General features: G+C 41.6%; 1 protein-coding gene and 1 long non-coding RNA gene across 2 annotated transcripts in view; one reads left to right on the top strand and one right to left on the bottom strand.

Moving 5' to 3' along the window:
• fz (frizzled class receptor) overlaps positions 1 to 21,008 on the top strand; it is an 81,856-nt gene that overhangs the window by 58,745 nt on the left and 2,103 nt on the right. The window lies entirely within an intron of this gene.
• LOC138926361 (uncharacterized) lies at positions 10,367 to 12,181 on the bottom strand. The gene is made up of 3 exons (XR_011442848.1): positions 11,940 to 12,181; positions 10,574 to 10,789; positions 10,367 to 10,450 (listed from the first exon to the last, which is right to left on the bottom strand). It is a non-coding gene; the product is annotated as an uncharacterized lncRNA (long non-coding RNA).

The following is a 21,008-nucleotide window of genomic DNA, read 5'->3' as shown; positions in this document are numbered from 1 at the left end:
GCACTTCCAATAGCTTCCTTCTCTGCCTAATCACGGTGCTTGATTTAAGAAAACAGATTCCCCCATACTGTCAAACAACTCATTCAAATGAAATAATCGGATAAAATTTCTCCCACATCGGATCACTGTTTTTGTTGGCCAGTTTGGGCCAAAAAGCTGTCGCTTCTAAGGAGCTTTTGGCCCAACTCTTTTGTGTTTCCCTTGGGCTGGGAAGTATGATGCAAGTCAAAGCCACGCCCACTTGGTGTCGTCTATACGCCCACGGTCGACTTAACCGGCGCCAGTTTTTAAATCGGCTTAAATTATGAATGGCAGCCGAGGAATGAGAGAATCTGAGAATGAAGCTTCTACGGCAGAGTGTCTACATTATTATTATTATGATGTTTATATTCCGGAATATTCAGAGGCGTAGGCCTTAAATTTCTAAAGACTTTGGACAAGTTTTAAGCCTTTAAAAGCTAAAAATACAAATATATGTTAGTTTGGCAGATTCCAGCTAGTATCATGATAGTTTCTTCTTAATTAACTGCCTCGTGCCTGAATATTTTGAATGCCTAACGTCTTCATTTTCCAGTCCCCAAACAAAGCCATATTCATATTTATCTGGACCCTGGACAATAATGCCCGGCATTAGATGGGAATTATGCTGGACCCTAATTAATGTTGACATGGGATATATTTTTCTCTGCCCCAAACTCCGGCTAAGCTCTTATGTCCACTGTCCCCAGCTGGAAATATGCAAAAGCAGAGGAGAAATGAAATAAAAATCTGCTAGATTAGTGCGTTAACAAGGGGTCATAAGTTGAGGCTTCGGAAAAAAGGGAAAGGACCCTGGCTAAAAGCACTGTCTACCCTCGTCTGTATTTGCAGATTATCAGCCCGCTTATGGAGACATTTAATTTTGAGCAATTTTTCTCATGGCCCGGAAAATTTGCCAAAAGCTTTAACCTCAAGAACAGATTTTCTGTTTCGTTTTTCTTCCTTTGCTGGGCCATAATTAATTTCGAATGTCAAATTACGGCTCGACTCCACTGACAGGATGACAAGTGAAACTTTATACACATAATTAAATAATTTCCTCTCGAGGCACTTTTTTTTTTGTCGCCTCGGTCTGTCTGAAAAAAAGTTGAACAGCCAAGTCAGAGGGCTTCACCTGGCTGGCAACTTTAGTTGCATAATTTACAATTCTTGGCGACGCCGTCTCTTTCGGGTCCCTCATAAATTAAGATGAATCATGAAATAATAAAAAGTGAAAATGCGACAACTAATTAAATTGGCTGGACCAGGCTCCAAGAGTGTTTAATGAAAGGGAAAAACTACCAGACAGCATGACATTACGAAATCTTCAAATGAAAAGAACTCTTCAGACATTAAAGCACTGAAAAATATTTGTGGAAGCTTTGAAATTCTTAAAGTTTAAAGATCAACAAAGATCTTGAACCAAATCGAAGCTCATTAATTTTCCAACCCTGCCATTGGAGTTCTTCTATAGTCCTGACAAAAGCCCCCATTAATGATATTTCATTGTGAGCGCCTTTTCCACGAATTAATTGAAATATGGCCCAACCGCCGACCATAGCCAACCGCCGGTAGCGATATTGAAAGGGAAAATTTGTTGCGGCTATGCGACAGCATTGTAATCGCCAGAACAAAGGACACATAAATCTGCCCGCCAAGGAATGCGCCGTATTCTTTGCAGTTCAGTTCAGGGCTGTGGCTTTAGTCATTTAAATTGCCCCCTGACTTTGGGGACTTTGGGATGCCGCGTGATGCCAGCCAAGTGACTTTAACTATGCCGCCAGCTTGTTGCGCCTTGTTAACCCGACCAGAACTTGCAACAAAAAAAAAATATATGCGAAAGGAGTTGAGCTCAGCAGAACATTTTGCATACAAGTCTCGTACCTGTGCACTTAAAAAATCGTTAAGCATACAAAACAATAAAAATAAATACCTATAAACACTTTAAATGGCACAGTCGGGGGACTGTGGCTCACCAGTATACCGAGGAGTACATCAGGTAGTAAGTGCCTGATGTTGGGAGCCAAGCTGGGGCCATTGTAAATGTCAAGCAAATTTGGCTCGTTGCATTTCTCGTTTGTGTTTCGTTTCGTCTCAGATGCCCCACTACTCGGGGGCATGTTACCCCACATTTCTGGCTCCAACCGGCCATGGTTGGGGAGGCCATTGTGGCTAGTATTAAGGTATATTTTAAATTTACTTAAGAAGCTTTAACTTTCCAATCCTTTCAAAACATTTATTGTTCCACTCGCTAAACGCATTTCCACCTTCTTGTCATTCCAGGTATGTAAAACTCCATCCAAAACCCTGTTCGGATTACGAGAGGTGAACGACTCTGCCCCAGACTCTATCCCCCGAGACCCTGCATTGATTTATGGCACTACTCCGGCTAATTTGCCATAATTAGACACATTAAACATACAAACACAGGCAGCACAGAGCACTAAATATTTATACATATATATTTACTGGCTGAATTGCCAACATCGATTTGCACTCGAGTCCCTCTCAGGCGGCACTCACTTGACATCATAACACACACAGAGGACATGCGGCCGCAAATGGAGGCAATTAGGCCTGCACTTGAGGTTTGGACTTGGCCAGATTTATGAATTAGTTTAAAACGCAATTGGCCCTGCCGAAGCAGAAGCAGGAGCCGAGCCTGCAATTATGCTGTAAACTTAATTTAACTTTGATTCCGCTGAATAGCCTCTGGCCCAGCCACAATAACTATATAAATTTAATCATAGATGTTTAAAAGGAGCTTGGAGTATGCCTTTTTGGAGGGGAGAACAGGTTTTAATATGATATGCACTGAGAAAACTTTCTTAATTAAAAATTTTAAAAGACTTCTTAAGTTCGTCTTAAATATTAAATATTTTATTTCAGGCTTAGCTATTTTAAACCTTAAAAAGACATTAGCTTAAAGCTTAATTGGTAGAATATTTCTATGTGCATCTTTATCTACTTCTGAGGCATCCTCAATCTCAGTCTTGGTTTTGGTCTCAATTCCATTTGTAGACTGCTCTGGCATCTGAAGTACGGCGCTTACCAATGGGAATCTTTTTCCCAATGCTGTCCATGCACCCAGCTGAACCATCTCCTGATCCCTTGCCACATCACTCCTGCCCCACAGCCTCCTTTTCTTTGCCTCCTTCACTACCCACTTGAGTTGGTATTCTAACGCACTCGAGACTGGTTTCTCAAAAAGCCACTCGAGCTGCCCGTCAAGTGTCGCTGTGTGGCTGGCTGTCAATAGACATCTTGCCATGACTTGTATAAAATATATATATCTCCCCAAAAACAAACTACAAAAAATCTTTAAAAAAAATCCATCACATATGTACATATATCGGTTTAGTTGGTTGGTGCTCACTTGAAGAAATCATAATTATTGCCAGTCAAGTTTTCTGAGTGGCCGCAGACTGGTTCATAAATTTACATAAAAGATAAACACTGGCACCACAGAAATTATTGTGTATTGGCCAGCGATCTGAAATGATCTCTTAACTCCATTAGTCATATTTATTTTTCATTTATTTATGGGACCTACATAAATTCTACAAACGAGATTAGTTACTGAATAAGAATTTTTAAGTTTAATTTATGCTGTGCTGTCAAGGGGATATTATATACTTGAGTTGCACTTTTAAAGACTTGAAGAAAAAGCAGTAGCTTTTATTATTTATTAAAAATGATTTATTAGAAAATTAGCCAAACTATAAAAGCCTCTAATGGGAATGGAAAATGGTAATGGTTCAACTCATTTATGGAAAATAATTCACACAACTTTATCAATAGGCCATTTATGGTCCGTACAATGCCGTCCATTAAGACGCCCATTCAAATAAATCATAAAATATTTGTTGCATTTGTTTTTGGGATTTTGAAAGTGCGTTTCGCATTACGCGGCAAAAAAAAAAAACTGAAATCGAAACTTACTGGCACACATGGCGCAACATGTGGCGAGGTGGCGACCAATTAAGCGACTACCCACCTAGACGCTATGGACTCTAGACTGTAGACTCTAGACTTCAGACTAACCCCACCCAGTAAAGTCGAATTGGAATCGCAAAGCCAATCCTGAACCCAACCCAAACTGCAGCTGTAAATCAACTTTGCAGCTCGAGAGCTCTGGAGACATGCGTGGCAAGAAAGCCAAGTGAAACATACATAAATTAACATCAATAAAGCGGCAGCAGCAGCCAGCACCAACTAAAGTAGGCTTATGAATACTGGAAATATATATGCAAAGGTATCTCTTTTTCTGCTGCCGCATATAAATCATTTTTAATGGCCAGATGTGAGAGAGTTGACTTGCGAAAGCCCTTGATATCCTCCCTTTCACGGTGTGTTCATGTCGAACATGTGTATAGTTCGATATGGGAGGATCTGCATAAATGTATCTCACAGATACTATGCAGATCTTGCATCTGGCAAGTCATCTATCTGTTGGATGGGATCTCAGATACAATTTTTCATTCCCGGCTAGAAGAAATATGTGTTTGACATCGTTTTGCCTTTTTGGCAAAGTGTTTCTTGGCCCAATATGTTTTTGGCAGCAACAACTTGTAGCCGGTGCGTGCCGCAGTCTGAGTGTCTGAGAGTGTACCGTTAACTGCAACGTTTAGATACAAATTCCAAGATAACAAATTGTTGTACAACGCTGTGTACTGTGCGTACAAAGTTTCGCCAGTTCCCTTCTTTTTCCCGATTTTTCCTTTTTCGAGCTGCAGTGCGAAAAATTGGCCAATTGCAGGCTTGGCTTGCTCCATTTGTAAGCCATGGTTTCTGATTAAGCACTGAAAAAAATTATTATTTGCAAAAAAAATCAAGAAATTAAAAAGATTCTTTGAAAGTTTATAAAACTATCTATCAGAACCTGAAACCTGCCGAAAAATATATTTAAATATTTTTAAAAGTATTTTTTAGAAGTGGGTTTCCCTTAGTAATTGCCTCACCCTATCTGCATTGCTGCCATCTTTTTCATCTGCATCTGCACTTGTCCATCACCTGTCCTTTTCATTCCATTGCCTTGGCTTCAATATCCCCTTCTCTTGGCGGTTTTCGTATCGGTTTCTCATTTTTGAAAGACATTTTGACGCGGCCATTTCAAGTGCAATTCGGCGTTGGTTTTGCTTTTGACGTGGTCAGGAGTCGGAGTAACCGTTAAACGCTCACTTTGCCTCACCTGTCGGCCTGTCAAAAGGTGACTAGCCCACCTGGCAACGGGAAAATCTAGCTGATTAACCGCACTTCACAAACTGTCGACTTCTAAGCCTTTGTTGTCCCTCCGATTTAAATGTTCCACAGGAAAATATGAAGGAAAATATTTAAGAAAATTCCTATAGCATACTTTACTTTATACGGTATGTATAATTAAAGCAACCTTTCTTGTCCGCCACATTACGGATGAAATTATTTTCAATTATCTTCCATCTTTGGCTGAGCTACCCACGATACTGGGGGACGGACCTTTCGCCTCTGTACGCCCCAGAAGTGACCCCAGGTCGGCATCGCCTTCGTCCTTCCATCAGCTGGATGACATCAAACGCCCCTCGCTTATCTCGCTCAACTTGCTGCCCAGCTTCCGTAGAGCTTCATTAATTTTTCAAGAACATTAACAGTTTCATTATTGCTTCTGTTGGAATTCCAAGGAGCCCCAGTTCCTGGCCATCACTTTGCTTTGCTTTCATATTCTGCCCACCACACGCCACCAATATTGAAAAGTTTTGGACTGGTCGAAACTAATCATTTTTAATAACCAATAATTTATTTTTAATCAAATTTTAATGAAAAGTTTGCCGCCCCAAGAGCCAGAGCCAAGGATATGAGCATTTTGGCCACAAAGACTTTTTGTGGGCCTTGTCATGCATAAAAATTAGAGTAGAACAGAAGCCATTAATGGATGGTTGGGGAGGGCGAGAGTGAGGCGTGGCTTGAGATTGAGCCAAAGATTTATTAGGGCCGAGATTGAAGGAGCCTGAGATGCGAGCCTCGCGATAGCCTCGAAGAACGAAGGTCGTGCAGAAATCAAACAACCCACCCGACAACGCCATCAACATGAGCTCCCAAGTGGACATCCAGTTTGATGTACACTGAAGGAAAATACTTCTCGAATTCATTTTCAATAAGAGAATATATTATTTAGTTATAATAATTTTTTCCTAGTGCATCATGTGTACAGCGACGCCTCAATCGCTCGGCCCCTTGCCTTAATTAATTTTCCTTTTGCGGCCTCTGCTGGCTCCTGAGCCCTTCTGCTGGCTCCCTCCCATCTCGGAAAAGGGTTACACAGCTCATTATTTTAGCCAGCCACCACTACCACCTCCCTGGAATCCATCTTCGGCTCCTTTTCGTTGTCATCTCGACGCTTCAGTTCTCGAGCTCTGCTCCTCGACACTTGCAATTGGGTTCGGGATGGGATTGGAATCGGGATTGGGTTGGGGATTTTGGAGTCGGGGACCTGCAATTGCTTTGATTGCCCACAACACACAGTGGCGGAGGGGTGTGGATAAGGCGGCAACTGGGGAAAACTGTGGGCGCAGTTCTCCAAGGGCGTAGTCCAAGGAGGTGTGTTCTTAAAGAGGGGTCTATTAGAGGAACTCCAAATTAATTTACATTGAAGCTCAACTCATACTTACTAGTAAGTGTTACTCGAATCTAAAGAAGTAATCCCCATAAATGGGAGTCATAATTTATAATCATATTCCATTCTTGAAAATTTCTAGCAACTTTGGCCAGCCATCCACATTCCTCAGCCGCACTAACCCGAAAAGCAACCTCAGCCCCTGGCCAGCACTTTTACCCATGTTTGGTCATTTTTTTGCGCCTCTCCATGAGTTTCCAGTCCAGACCATTTGCCATTTAGTGGCTTGTTCTTTGGGCCTTTTGCCTTCGTTGCGGCATCTGAAAAATGTCGCTGGTTAACTTGCTTTCAGTTTGCTTTGCTTTTCTTTTCTGCGGCTCTGTCTTGGACTTTGATTGTCGTCTTGCAGTTGTGTCTTCTGGCGGGTAGGATGGTTGGATGGCTGGCTGCTGGAAAAGCCGCCCACTTGCCACTGACCAGAAGACGAAGAGGACGTCCAACGATGAGGATGATGATGACAATTATGGCCACTGCATCGAGTCGCCCGCCATTGTTATGGGATATCTCAGCCGCCTTTTCCTTTTTTTCCAAAGTGTCGTCTGGCTGGGGCACTTTTTATGAGTTTCCATTCGAGACAAAGTCATCCCCAGGGGGGGAGGAAATCGGAGGCAGAACCGCAGACTAACCGCCACTTATTACTATTATTTTAAGCAACGTGCAGCGATGAGGCAACAATTATTGCTGGCACCGCCTCTCCTTGCCGCAGACACAACAAAATTGCACTCCAACAGTGAACAAAAATGGTTTAAATTTTAAATGAAAATATGAGTTAAGATAAGCTTTAAGATTTAAGATTTTTTTCTCAGTGAACTAACGCTCCATTTCGTTTCTAGTCCCAGTTTCCCCCTTTTTTTTAGCCTTTGGACGAACGTGACTGGCAATTAATTAAAAAATTAAAGACCGCCAAGAGGCGCTGGGCCATCTAGTGCTCCATTTCCGTTCCATCAATCCGGCAAGGATCCTTTCTCCACTTTCGGATGTGCTGGCCAAGTTGATAATTTTCCAATGAGGCACATGGGAAATGGCCAAAACATGGACGGTTGCAGTGTGTGTTTTTGGGCTGCTATTAGGTTGCCTATTAGGCCATAACCATATATGATCCTTACATTGATCAGAGTTGTATAGAGACAGAAAGAGACGGAAGTAGAGGGTAAGGAAAGAGAGGCACCATGGTGACAGCTGTTTGAAGATGACGGACAACATTTGAAGTGGACACTGTGTCGTTGTCGTCTGTAACTAATTTTGTGGAAAGATAAAACAAACAAGCCAGCTGCTGTGGCTATTTTGGCTCATATTCAATGTACTGCCAACCAGTCAGCCCAGAAAGAGTCAGCAATAGAGCCACAGAAAGAGAGGGCAGACACACTTCAATAGAAGCTGGTGAATTATGAGGAAAAGTAGGAGTAGCAGCTCATTACAAGCCACTGAGTGAGTCAAGCATATGCTAAATTGTGGCCAAGAATAAGAGGTAACACCGAGAAGACCAAAAACCAGAAGCAGCAGAAGCTTTTGGGGTAAAAAGAGACGGGGATATTGGGGCAAACAAGACCCCCACAATGAAATTTTCCAATGAAACGAGACAAAAAGCAAACTAACGAAATGGGGGTTAGGGGCCAAGGAAGTTTGTACTGCGGGCTGAGAAAGACGGGTGGCTAAGGGGGCTAGGAAGGGGCATGGGGGGACCAGTGGCAAACAGCCATAATGGATGCATGCAACAACAGCAAACAACTTCAGCTACAACAAACGAACGAACGTTGACAACATGGCTCAAATGTCAGGCAATGGTCAACGGCTGTTCACTGAGTTATAAACCCCACTTCCCCCATACCAACCCAGGCCCCACTATTACGGCCGCCCCTCCCTCTTCTGGGTCTCCTCCGTCATGCAGCCAGCTCTTGTATCTATTGTCTCTTTTTTTTTTTAGCCGTTTCTGTTGCCGTTTCTGCCATATGTGTCCAACTCGGAGTCTGATGTGAATGTTTAGTCAGGGAAGGCCATTTTACATGTGCTGTGCACTGGAGTCCTGTCCCCCTCCGGAGCCTTAAAACAGGCTGCTTCCGCCTGACAAACGTAACATTTTTCGGGGAGTTCGACCCATTGATGAGGGGGCGTCATCTCTCGGATGCAAAGATGTTCACAGTTGAGGGAAAGATACTAGCATTTACTGAAAGGGAATTTTAAATCATTAGAATTTAAAATTAAAATCAAAGAGTTAAAAGGAAGGCTAATATATTTATTATAAAAACAAAGTCTTAAAGCTTTAAAAAAGGTAAAGTTATACCACTTCCATTAACCTCCACTGTTTTCCCCATAAATGCAAATGTGTGTTCTTGCCTGCTGGCAGGTAAGGGTCATAACTTCTGCCATAGAAGGACATTAGGACATGATTGAGGGGCGAGGAAGGCTGCAGACCAGCAAAGTCCAAGAAATTTGCATGCAAGGACCACATTCTTGGAACTCTGATGGTCGATGTTGTACAACAGGCCATGGGAAAATTTGCTGCCTGTTTTCGGGCGGGTTTTGGGGTGGACAAGACACTTGGCACCTGTGCGAAGATGTCCGCAAAGCTGCTTATGACAGTTGAATGCAACATTGCCTCGGATTAGCCGTAAATAGCAGTAATATGTCAGGCTTGTAATTGAAACAATAACAAAGGGATTTAGAGAGAGAGAGAGTTTTATTTACACACTTCTGGAAAACAGAACAAGCTCTGCTCACAGCTTGTTATGACAGCTTCGCACTTTTGTGCAACTGTCTGTAAATGGGTTTTAATTCAGAAAGTATAAAATCACAATCTTACGCCAACGCACGACATTAAGTCCCCATATTTATGTGTTTAAACAGCACAGCACCCATGCCCCCGTGCCACCCTACGACTTAACCTGGTTACATGTTAGTTGGCTTTATGTCTTGGAATTTTTATGTCTAATGCACGTTGAGGGCTCCCCGTTCCCGTCCCCGCTCCACTCAGCCAGGCCTGTTTATTATAGTAGTCGGGGCCACCCACTCCATATACATATATATGGGGCTTTTCAACTGCGGTTTGCTATTTTTCTTGAGCATTTTTATGATTTTTCCCCTCTTCCTGCAGCGCTGGTTGGTTTGTCATAATTTTTGTTTATTTTCCTTGCCACCCGCGCCGTCTCACTCGTCGTTTGTTTGCCAAGAAAACAAAGCTAATAGACGGGGGGGCTCAGACGGAGCTCATATGATATATGCTGGAACCCAGCACAGCTGTTCCAGCTCCTTGTGTCGAAGGCCTTTGTACGATTTGCTCATCTCGCCAAACTAACAATGCCCGACAATTTCTGTTTGCCGAGTAAACTTTTCAAAACTGTTTGGTCGGTCAACATTTTATATAAATTTTCTATTTATGCAGCTTTTTGGCCGCCCTCGGTGCCCCTGTCACTTGAGTTAATTTTCAGCCCGCATCATGGAGAGTTCAGGCGGAAAAGTCGAAACACACAAATTGATTAAACTGTCAAGTGACTTTGTAACTGACAGACAAACACAGGGACAGGGTTGACATTTCGATTATTAATCATTCGCCAATCGGAGGAGGGCTGCTATCTCTGGTAATCGATGCGGGTTGAGAGCAGTGTTGCCGTCAGCATGTTACAGAAAAAGGCTAGATTGATTATAAAAAAAGGATAGAAAAGGACAAAATTTAAAAAAAACGGACAAAAAACAAGACAAAATATTTTTTCCATAAATTGTATGTAGTATAACTCTTTATTGGTGGCCAAATCGTTTAGAACATCGCCTTTCTTGCGTAGCCCAAACCTAAAAAAGAAAAAAACAATTTAAATAAATTTGTGAAACAAAAGAGTATTAAAATATTTATCTGATCGATAAAATCGCATTTAAATTTTCTATTTGCAGTTGGTTGCGCAATTTGGTTTTTACCAAATTAGCTTGGCTAATAACACGCTGAACTTCTGCATTTGCACGACACATCCACTGCACCAGATACGGTGGATTTAGCCATGAATCACGAAACTTTTGCTTGTAAATTTCTTTTGGCATCTTTCCCGCACAAATTTCACAATAAAAGTAACAATTGTATTAATCGATACATACGATTTACGATTACAACAGGGTTGAATTAATTATCAAGTGCTGCTATTGATATAAAAGTAATGTACATTTGGATTACTTTTCAGCACTTTACACAAAAATAAAAAGCAGATAAAAAGGCCAGGCCAAAATAAGAAAAGGACAGATAAAAGGCTAGGGGATGTTTTAAATTTTTTCCGGCTGACGCAGTTAAAAACCGGACAGATCTGTCCGAAAAAAGGATAAAACGGCAACACTGGTTGAGAGTCAAGGGAAAGTCTTAAATTTCATCTTAAAAGCTATTATTCAACGCCAAAACTTTATCAGTTCATAAGTATCTCAAGAACCATCTCATATTCCTCGAACAGCTTACAAGAGTCTTTCAATTATGTCTTCCAATAGCTTCCCCCCTTATTAACTTTTACGCAAATGAGCCAAAAACTTTTTTGTCAAAACTATCGACAGATTGAAGCTGGGAAAACACCTGTTGTGTTGGTAATAGTTGGTTGGGGGAAAGTTGGGTGCCCTCAGCAGGTGAAGGGCCACCAAGTTCCTCAGTTAGTTTTACGGCTTTGAACTTTTGTGTCTGGCAATTGTGTTAAGTGCGTTTTGATAGTCCATTGAAGGGGTCACGAAGAGTTAAAGTTTCAATAACTTTGCCAACCATTTGTGATTTATTTAAATTAACATTTTAAAAACTAAAATTCCTAGCTAAAAAAACAGCCACTCGAAAGGCAGCCAAAGGAGGAAAAGCGTCTCCCCGAGCTCTCAAAACTACTTCAAATGGCAACAATTTCCTCTTCCAAAGCAGAACAACAAACACTTCAGATGTTAATTACACGTTACAGGAACAACTCACAAAAGCGTGAAGGCGAAAAGGAAATCCTCAGCTCTTCAGAGGTAGCCCCGCTTCACTTGAACTTAATGAGCTCAGCTAGAGTCCAACTAGGGATCTTTTCTTTCTCTATTTTTCCCTTTTCTCGTTTTGGCCATTGGCCGTTTTTGTTTTGGCCATTTTTGGACTGCTACCCTATAATGATGCCCCAACGTGAAACAAGAAGCGGAAAACCCAAAAAAATTAGGAGAGAGTTGGAAAAGCTAACAAGGAACATTTTCAGGATGCTGTGGGCGGAAAAATATAGATGGCCCTGGGGAACGGTTTATAGTTTCGACAAAAGCTTCTTCGAGTATAAGGATCTGGAAGAACTTTGTTTACCTTTGTCTTAGTCGTCGTTGTGTGCATGTGGCAGGGTTACTCGTTAGTTGCACATTTTGCATTTTGTTGCCTTTTTTGGCCTCGACTGTTGTTTGGCTTGGGAGTTCTTGAGCCACAATTGCCTTGGCATTGTCCTGGCGCCCGCTGGCGGTAGCTCCACTCATCAATATTGCTTATTTGCAACTGGGTTTTCGATTCTGGCCAGTTATTGTTCGTAGTTGGAGGTGACTTTGGAAGAAAGATACGATATGATTTTATTTAAAAATCTGCTAGAAATATTATTTATTTTCTAAAATTGTCTAAAGACAAAAGCCTACCTTTTCTGACCGATTTATAGGATATTTTTTTATAGTAATTTTTCTCAGTATAGATGGAAATACCCTCTACGTCTCAGTGCCTTCTGGCAAGCCGATTCCTTTTCATCTCTCCTAGCCATTCACATAAAGGGGAAGTCCCCGACACAAATTGCGTTCCCTTATTCCTGTTTTTGTTATTGGGGGCCTTTGCTTTTTTGGCGCTTCTCTCCAGGACACTGCTTGCCGGGGTACTGCCTTTTGTTGCGACTCCCTTTGTACGTTGATTTATGAGCTCTGACATGCATTGCATGTGAGTGGGTGGCTATGCGTTTGGCTTCTTCCACCCACTGAGTGCATGCCGCACACTCCACCCTTGCCACAAGCGCCCGGCAACAAACGCCGTTAGTCTCGTTGCGCATACAAATTGGTTTTAGTTATTAATGGTGTGTATAATTAAGCGGGCTGCCTTTTGTTGCCAACTTTGTCTGCAGTTTGCTAGAATGTTTCTTAATAATTTGTGTGGCGGCGCATCCCTCAAGAAGTAAGTGAGAACTAGCGGCAGTGGGCGATGAAGCGGGCAGGAAATTTTCCGAATAATTGAAAACGGAAAATGAAACTTTTCAAGGGCCATAAAGAAAATCTAAAAAACAAGGTTGTCTGCTAAAAATGTAAGCTTTGAAAATCGGGCAAGAAATAGCTCTATTTACCAAATTACTTTAAGGCTTCGATTTCTTCTTGTTGTGCTTGAAGGGCCCTTGATATTTACTCAGCTTTTCGCATCAAAAATATAGGCTACCCATCTCCCAATATTTACACATATTTGCCTCAGTAATTTAATCGCTCAAACCCTTTGACAAATATCCATTAATGATTAAATATTTACCGAATCCGACCCAGCCCTCAAGTCAATCCGCTTGCCCCACTGAATGCTTCATTAGAGAAATCGTTTACTTTGCGGACAGACTTTGCGGATGTTTCTTCGGAAAAGTGAAATCAGAACGGATTCTGGGCCGTTCAATTAAAAAAAATGCCAAAACCAGAAAGCAATGCCTAGACCTTTGTCGGCAGGAAGTCGAACAACAATGACTTACCCGAAGTTTGTTTGTCTATCAATCAGACTTTCGGTCTTCCGGCTTAACAAATTTTTCTTTTCATGCAATTGAAACCCGAAACCTTTTTTTCTTTTTCATCCAAAGAGGAAAATCTCATTACAAATGCAGGACGAAACTTTTTTTGGGTTGGCAGGAAGTGTAGAACAAATTTGTTGCGTGTGTCTTGACCTTTCTGCGATATTTGTTTTCATTTGAATTTATTCCCATTTGTGTTTACGCATCTGACGCCTTCATAAACTTTGATTTCCCTGTGTGGTTGTTGGAGGTTGAGGAGGATGAGCTCCTAAGACACTAAATGGTAAACAAATGTTACCGAAGCAACTTTTAATTGAATGTATACAAGAACTCTTGTTGTACAGAGCCTCTGATAAAATATTAATAAATTTCCTATAGAGGTTTTTTCACAAGTTGTTGGGTTGGCTGTGGGGTTGAAACTTTTGTCAGCACTTCGGACGAGTGGCGAAAACAAGCTGGAACTTTTCTAATTTATTTTCCATATGCGTCTTTTGCCAGTGTTAATACATATTATATAATACTTGATATTTTTCTTTGGGCCTCTGCTGTGCTGCGCTTTTCCGCCCACACTTTTGGAATTTCGGCGCCTTTTGTTCCAAGACCGGCTCAGGATGTGGCGGCAAATATAAGCAAAACTCTTGGGGGGAAAACTCAGGAAAAAGTTTGATGGCAGCTTGAGCGAGGACGTGGTAGGCGGAAGACAGTGCTTACCTAGATGGGTGCCTCCTGGGTCTCGACACCGCCGGTGTTGACTGTTGCGGCTGAAGAAAGCAAGTCCCAAAGACTTGCCTCCCAATGGAGTACGGTTGTCTTCCCTGGTGTCCTGTTTTTGTTGCACGGCTTTTGCGTGGAAACTTTGTGTTGCATTTAGCCAGAAATCTGATTAGAAAACATGTTAGGCAAAGGTCTTAAAACAAGGTAAATATTTCTAAGGCCTTAAAACTTTATTAAATTTTCAAGTACCATATATTGTTCATAACACCATTTCATTCCAGACATATCCATAATTTTATGGTTTCCCTTTCTTAAATATTTATCTTGAGTTACCATAAGATTGTTGGTTATCTTCCCTCCATCCAGTTCAGCCCATAATCATTACCATCCAACTCGGCACCTAAAAATTCGTCACATTTAACGTTTACAGCCGTCATTTTGAACGAGAGTTAAGCTGTTGTACCTCCAGCGGAGAGAACTCGAGCCCAAAACAATTTCCTTAAATGGAATTTCCCCTAATGAACATTTTTCTGCTGTTTTTTTTCTGTTTCTTGCGCAGCGTGATTTTTTATGCGTGGTCGTGTCGTTGGATAATTGAGCTTAAGCTCAAGCACGCGACAGCGGCACGAACGGGTTAAGGGACTGAGAGGGTTAAGGATGTGGAAAAGGGTTTTATGGGTCAGCCGCAGGAACCGCACGCGAACGTGGGCCAGTAATAAGAAAACGAGGGAAAAGATTTATTTTGCGATGCTTCTTGCCCGGAAAATGGAAAGCTAAAAATTAAAATGCCAGCCAGAACGAGCAAAATAAATCCTTTGGCTGGAGAGGAGGGGGGAAAAGAAATTAAAAGGATATTTAGGAATTATTTTGGGAAGCAATCAAAAAAGAAAGAATTCGGGTATCTTCTATATTTTTTCTTCATTTCCGAAGGATATCTTTGCTTATTTAAAGCTTTATCGGAATTTCAGGAAAGCAGATGAGAACTGGAACTAATTCCCTTACTTTCTTTACTTTGCTGAATAAAAAAATTCGCCATATATCATGATTTATGTCAAAAGACTCCCACTTCGCTGGCGAACCGTTCGTTTATTTATGGATCACACATCTTGAGCTTAACCTAAAGTTAACCCACAAGCACGTTCCAATTCCAATTCCAACTCGACCGACCGCAAATACCAAAAACCGAAGCAATTTCATAAATTTTAATCCTTTTTTATTGCCCAGGTAGGAGGACGAAGGCGAAGACTTAGAAAGGGGCGCGGAAAATGGAAAGTGAAATACACGAAACTCATTTCCGCAGCACGTGCGGCGGGAAAGGGGTGCCCGGGTGCCCTGGCAGGTGCCCCGATGGCATAAGAGACACTCTAGTGTTGAAAGGGGAATGAAAAGCAGTGCTCAGCTACCTCAGTTATTTTATACACTAAAAAAAATATATTTAATTATTATTATTTTGAGAAATAATGTCCTGAAAGTTTATTCTCATATTTCTTTTTAATTTTCTTCTACCTAGTGTTGTTAAAGCCTTAATTTTCTTATTTTCCAACATTATTTCTTTCCATATCCTTAAAAACAACTTTTGAGAAACTAACATGAAACTAACTGCATGACCACTACAACAATTGCGGGGAGGCAGTAGGGGGAAGTGCGGTATGGAGCCTTTTTGGTTGCTCACTAATTACTTTGCCACCTTCGGCGCATTTTGGAGACTGCCAGTGCCCACCGACAGAGGACGCCACACTTAATGTCAAGCGTATGCCCCGGGCTCACTGCCTGCGGTTACCTCTGTCTAAGCTCTGCCACCCCGTCCTCCCCCCCCGCACCCGTTTCTATTTAAATATGTCGAAAAAAAGAGGAGAAAAGCTGCATAAAAGAAGCGACGTGTGACTGGAAGTGTGTGTGTGTGTGTCGGTGTCGGTGTTTCCTGTCGCTGAAAAGCGCTGTCAGAGCGAGAGAGACAAGTAGAGAAGTGGAATCGGAGCACTTGAAAAAAATTACGCATACGTCATGGTGTACAGGTTGTTTAAAAATACTTTTGTTTTAGAAAAGAAATAGTAACTAAAAGAGGTTAAATATAAGGTTAAACTTTACAATTTCATTGGAGCATTGTTTACTAATAATAGAGGCTTTAAAATATAAATCAATCATACGCCCTGTGCTCCCTAAAAATGCCATGAATCGAGTTTAACAAGTAACACTTTTTTAATGAAAATAAATGCATTTGTAAACTCTCGGTGTTCTTGAAAATCCTATCTTCGCTTGAAATTTATGCATGTCTAAGCAGCCTTTTTGGCATTGTGCTAGCAGATGAATTTTGGAGATGAGAAGCGGAAACTGTAGGAAGTGATATGTGCGGAGACAGGAACTGGGAGAGTGACACACACAAAGGAGAGGCTCGAATGCTTTTTTCTTCTAGTGCTGCTAAGTGCAATCTGATGAATGGCACAGCGAGGTGAAGTGCCTTTTTCTTGGTTTGAAAAGAGCTGAATGGCAGAAGATTTGAGAATCAGAGAACCAAAACAATTATAAGTTCGAGTACTGAAAACAGAGTTCGTATCAGGAAACTAACATATCATCTTTGTTTAAGAGTCCAATCCAATACTCCGAGATACACAAGAGACAAGGGCGTATAACTTATTTATCCCAGCATTTAAAATAATATTTTTTTTAAATTAAAATTAATGCTATGTACATTTAACTCCCTCATATCTTTCATATCTTTAAAGAAAGGTTCTAACTTAGTCCGACTATGCCACCCCCATTGTACTTCTCACACATTCTTGCCTACAACTTTGAACTTTCGACATCCAATTGTGCCAATGTGTGCCTGTGTGCCTGGGTGTGCTTGTAGTATTTGGTGTTAGGGGGCTTCCTCTACATGCAAATTGAAATTGTTTGCCTTGTCTGGGTGTGTGAACTGAATTGAACCTTGGCCAATGTTGCTGCTGCCGCCAGCTGCTGTTGCTCCTAATTGTTGCTGTTTGCTGATGTCGACACGTAATATAAATTCTCAACAAATTTCGGGACAGAGTGCGTACACACACCCGCCTCTGCCAGTATCCGCCTTTTTGTGTTTAATTTTCAAATATTTGCGCAACTATAAATGTGAAACACCAGGAACAGCAACAACAAGACTTAACTTATATATATCAGCACACCCGCATTCTGTGGTTGCCTCATGAACTTTTACTAAATAAAATGTCCAACCACAATGACATTTAATTGTTGCACGAAAAAAAATGTTCTATATTTTTTTAGGGGGGGAGGGTTGTGGGTTGCTAATGACACTTGTCGCGTGTGCAGATTTCATGTTGCTGTTGCAGTTGTTGCGTTTTCGTTGCATATTCCATTTTGTGGCGCTTTACATTTGGCCCCCTTTTCGCGTCTCCGTTGCACATTTCCATATTTAATTGCGCATCTTGATAAGAGTGGCTGTCCGGTCCCGGCCCCAACTCTTTCCCCTTTTGCCTGCCCCGCGTTTTTTCTACATCGTTTTGCTGTTGACATTTTCAATGCGAAATTATGCGACACGGCAACTCTTTTTCCTTCTTGCCCCACTTGTTGTTGTGTGCCCCGATGTCGGTTGCCGTTTTTCTTTGTTATTCATTAGCTGCCATTGCTGTTGACCTCAATTTTTATTGCCTGCCACGTTTTTAATGTCGCGTGTCGGTGCTTTAGTGCTTTAGTTAGGGATTGTTGTTGGTTCTTCCTTTAAGTTTTTAGGCAGCAGGTTGTTGAACCTTAAATTTGGCAAGATATTTAAATGTGTGTTGCTTTTAATGGATATTACGTGGGAGGAGGTATCAGACTGTAGACTGGTTTAAAATAAGAATGCCCCACCTTATCCCCTTCTTGGGATCTACAACCTTTTTTTAACCAACTTATCTTGAAATCCCCCATAAAAGTTCTTGAATTAAATGCGATAGTAAAATACAAATTGCATAATAGACAACTTTTCCCTTAACCCCACACGAACAGCTGCCCAGCCCAGCCCCTTGAGCCACTTATTACCAATGGCAACTTTATGACTCTGTTGTCAAAATGTTTATCTAACACTTGAGAAGCGCTGTCCATAAAATGATAGAAAAAAAAACACATTAAGAGAGCAAATAAACTTTTATTGAGATAGAATTCTCGTTACTAAAACAGCTGTGCCCCAGCTTTGTGCCCCCACTGCCACCACTACCGCCCCCCTTTTCACGCCTCCTCTTCCAGCGAATGGGTCAACGCTCACATTGGACAAATAGCCCGCTAACGGACGATCATAACGAGGTTTATAGAAGGAGCTAAGTAAGCAGCTTGACAATTGTTTTATAATTATTTTACCACGAGAAAGGGAGAAGCATTACTGGTCATGATTAGGACCAGGATAGACCCTGTAATGCTGATAGTTTTTCACTTTTCACAGAAAGGAAACTCTTGAGAGGAAAAACTGGGTCGACATTCGCGATTTTTCCGCTCACATATGTATGTCTGACAGGCCATCTCTGTTGGCCAACATGCCCCCAATGTTGGCAATGAGTAGCGGGTAGCATAAAAGGAAAATTGCTTAATTTATGTGTCATTTATCTAAATGGAGCAGCGGAGCACAAGCAATGAAAGGAAAAGACACAGAAAGAGGACTGAGGACCCAATGACTGTCGCCCCGGTATAATATTTTTATAAAGCTCCGCGATAAGCAAGTGACAGTGGCGCGGGTCGCCGATGGCGGGGACTTCTGTGTGTCGGTGTGGTTGGTGGTGGTTGATGGTGGTGCCACAGTAATTAAAAATCTTCAACTCTCATCGTTCTTGCTGGGGTCTCTGGCGACAAAGCCAGGGACGGACACAGAGTCAGAGACAGAGACGGAAGGCAGAAGAACATGCGATTAAAATTTTAAATGACAGTTGACAGTTTCATCATCAGCATGTGTACAAGAGTTTTACATAGATATGCGGCAGATAGTGGTCTGGACGGGGAGGGCCACGTCAACAGGAACTGAGTTGAGCCAGTTGAGCAGGTGAAATGTCATGTGGGATTGACTTTGCAGCGGAAACTAAAAAGCAGAAGGAAAAATTAAAGGTCCAATGTACATTCATGTGTGAAAAAGTTAAAATAGTTTAATGTTTAAGAAACTAGTTTAGGAAGCCCCAAACTCCAAGCCCTAAAAGGCGACAAAGAGTCACTTTCCTCTCATCTCAAGCTCCCTCTTAACATTCTGGTTACACAAAGCTGTACCTTTGTGTCGTTCATCAAGGTGATTGCAGCCTGGTTGCCTGCATTCCAGTAGGTATTTGCTCACCAGATTAACACCTTTGGGCAGTGGACAATAGTATTACCCACTTGGTATTACCAGCCAGAACAAAAGGAGCAAATGTAACTGCTGGCTGGCTTTGGGGTTCATAATCAAATGCAATGTGGCATTGGCTAAAAATGGAATTCTGCTGTCGGCACTTCATCATCAAGAGGAGGAACTGGTAAAGTTCCAGCAAGGGCAAGGAGCTGGGGAAGCTGAGGAAGGAGAAGTGCAAGTCCTGACTGACTGACAGCTGAAAAAGTCCCCTGAGTCCCCCGCCTGTTCCCTGTGGGAACCCGTTTCTCTCAGTGCAACATGCATTCCCCATGCCACACAAAACAATTGACATGCATTGTTGTTGCTGCCTCTGTGGCTGTGGTGATGTGGCTGCTGCAAGTCTTTGCGAAACACAGGAAGTACATTGTCAACAAAAATGTTAAAAAAAAAATCTAAAAAATACAAAAATAAAACAAAAGTATAGTATTTTAATTAACTATGTACTATATCAAATATCTTACCCCATTCTATTTTAATATCATAAATTAATAGTAACTTTTCACTGTGTATACATGCTCCTGACAGGCTTTCAACTGCAGAACCTCAGGAATTGTCACAGCAAGTTGGCCTCTTGAAATTTTCCAAAATGCTAAAAAAGCTGAAATAAGTGAAAAAATAAGAAACTGGTTTCCGCCGCTGACTTTTTGCAATAAGGACACGACCAGAACTGGTTCTTGGACGATGTTGCAGTGGACCCAGCACCGCTCTTCATTTATCAATACTCGATCGGAGACCAAAAGTCCGGTTTCCCTGCCTTGCATTTCATTTGATTTCGTTTCATTTCGTTTCATTTGGATTCAAAGAGCCATTCTCAGACTCAGATATAAATTAAGATCCATATCGGAAGGGAAACTGGAACTGGGGCTGACTTGGTGGTAGATAGGAGTCATCGCAGCAAGAAGCACCGGCAGGTGGCATTTCGTATCGCTTTCGAATAGATTCGGCATCATATTTTGTACCTCAATTCTGATTTATATCCCAAGGAATTTAAATGTGGGCTCAACTCGAATTTTGCGGCTATGGAGGATTCCTTTTCTCATGGCGGAAGTTGGAGACTGCCTGCTGTTATTTATTGTATTCGTTTATCGGCATTTTCCCGGTTCTCAACTCGCTTAATTTGCCCCATCTACTGTTTGGAGAATAGAATACTCCTCGCTCTTTCGGGCGCATTTTGAATGGGTTCCCGGTTTGTCAGCATGACATGACTTTTATGGTATAAAGTTATATTTCAGGCTTCCAGTCGCACATAGATATCTTCAAAGGCAGGCGATTTGTAAAGGCGCCATCTGGCGCTCAGAATGCGCCTCCATTGGCTATAAATGTCAGGCCATCGATGGGTTAAGGATTTATGTTAGAAGTAGGCCTATAAAAACTGGATTATAATGTTTTGGGCCGTAAGTGAAAACCTCCTTGGTTTATTTGCTCGATATTCAAGAAAAAGAAGACCACAAAAACCACTTAATTTTAAACTTGTTTTTTACCTTAAAGACACTCGCGAAAAAAAACGAAAACAAAAGTGAAATGAAGCACATTAATTGCAAGTATTACTACTCAACGAAGCATGTCAAATTTTCCTGTGGCAACAGCCTGGAAAACTCCGACC

The sequence above is a fragment of the Drosophila bipectinata genome, chromosome 3L (genome assembly GCF_030179905.1).
Source record: "Drosophila bipectinata strain 14024-0381.07 chromosome 3L, DbipHiC1v2, whole genome shotgun sequence".
Lineage (NCBI taxonomy): Eukaryota > Metazoa > Arthropoda > Insecta > Diptera > Drosophilidae > Drosophila > Drosophila bipectinata.
This window is presented reverse-complemented; position numbering and strand designations above follow the sequence as displayed.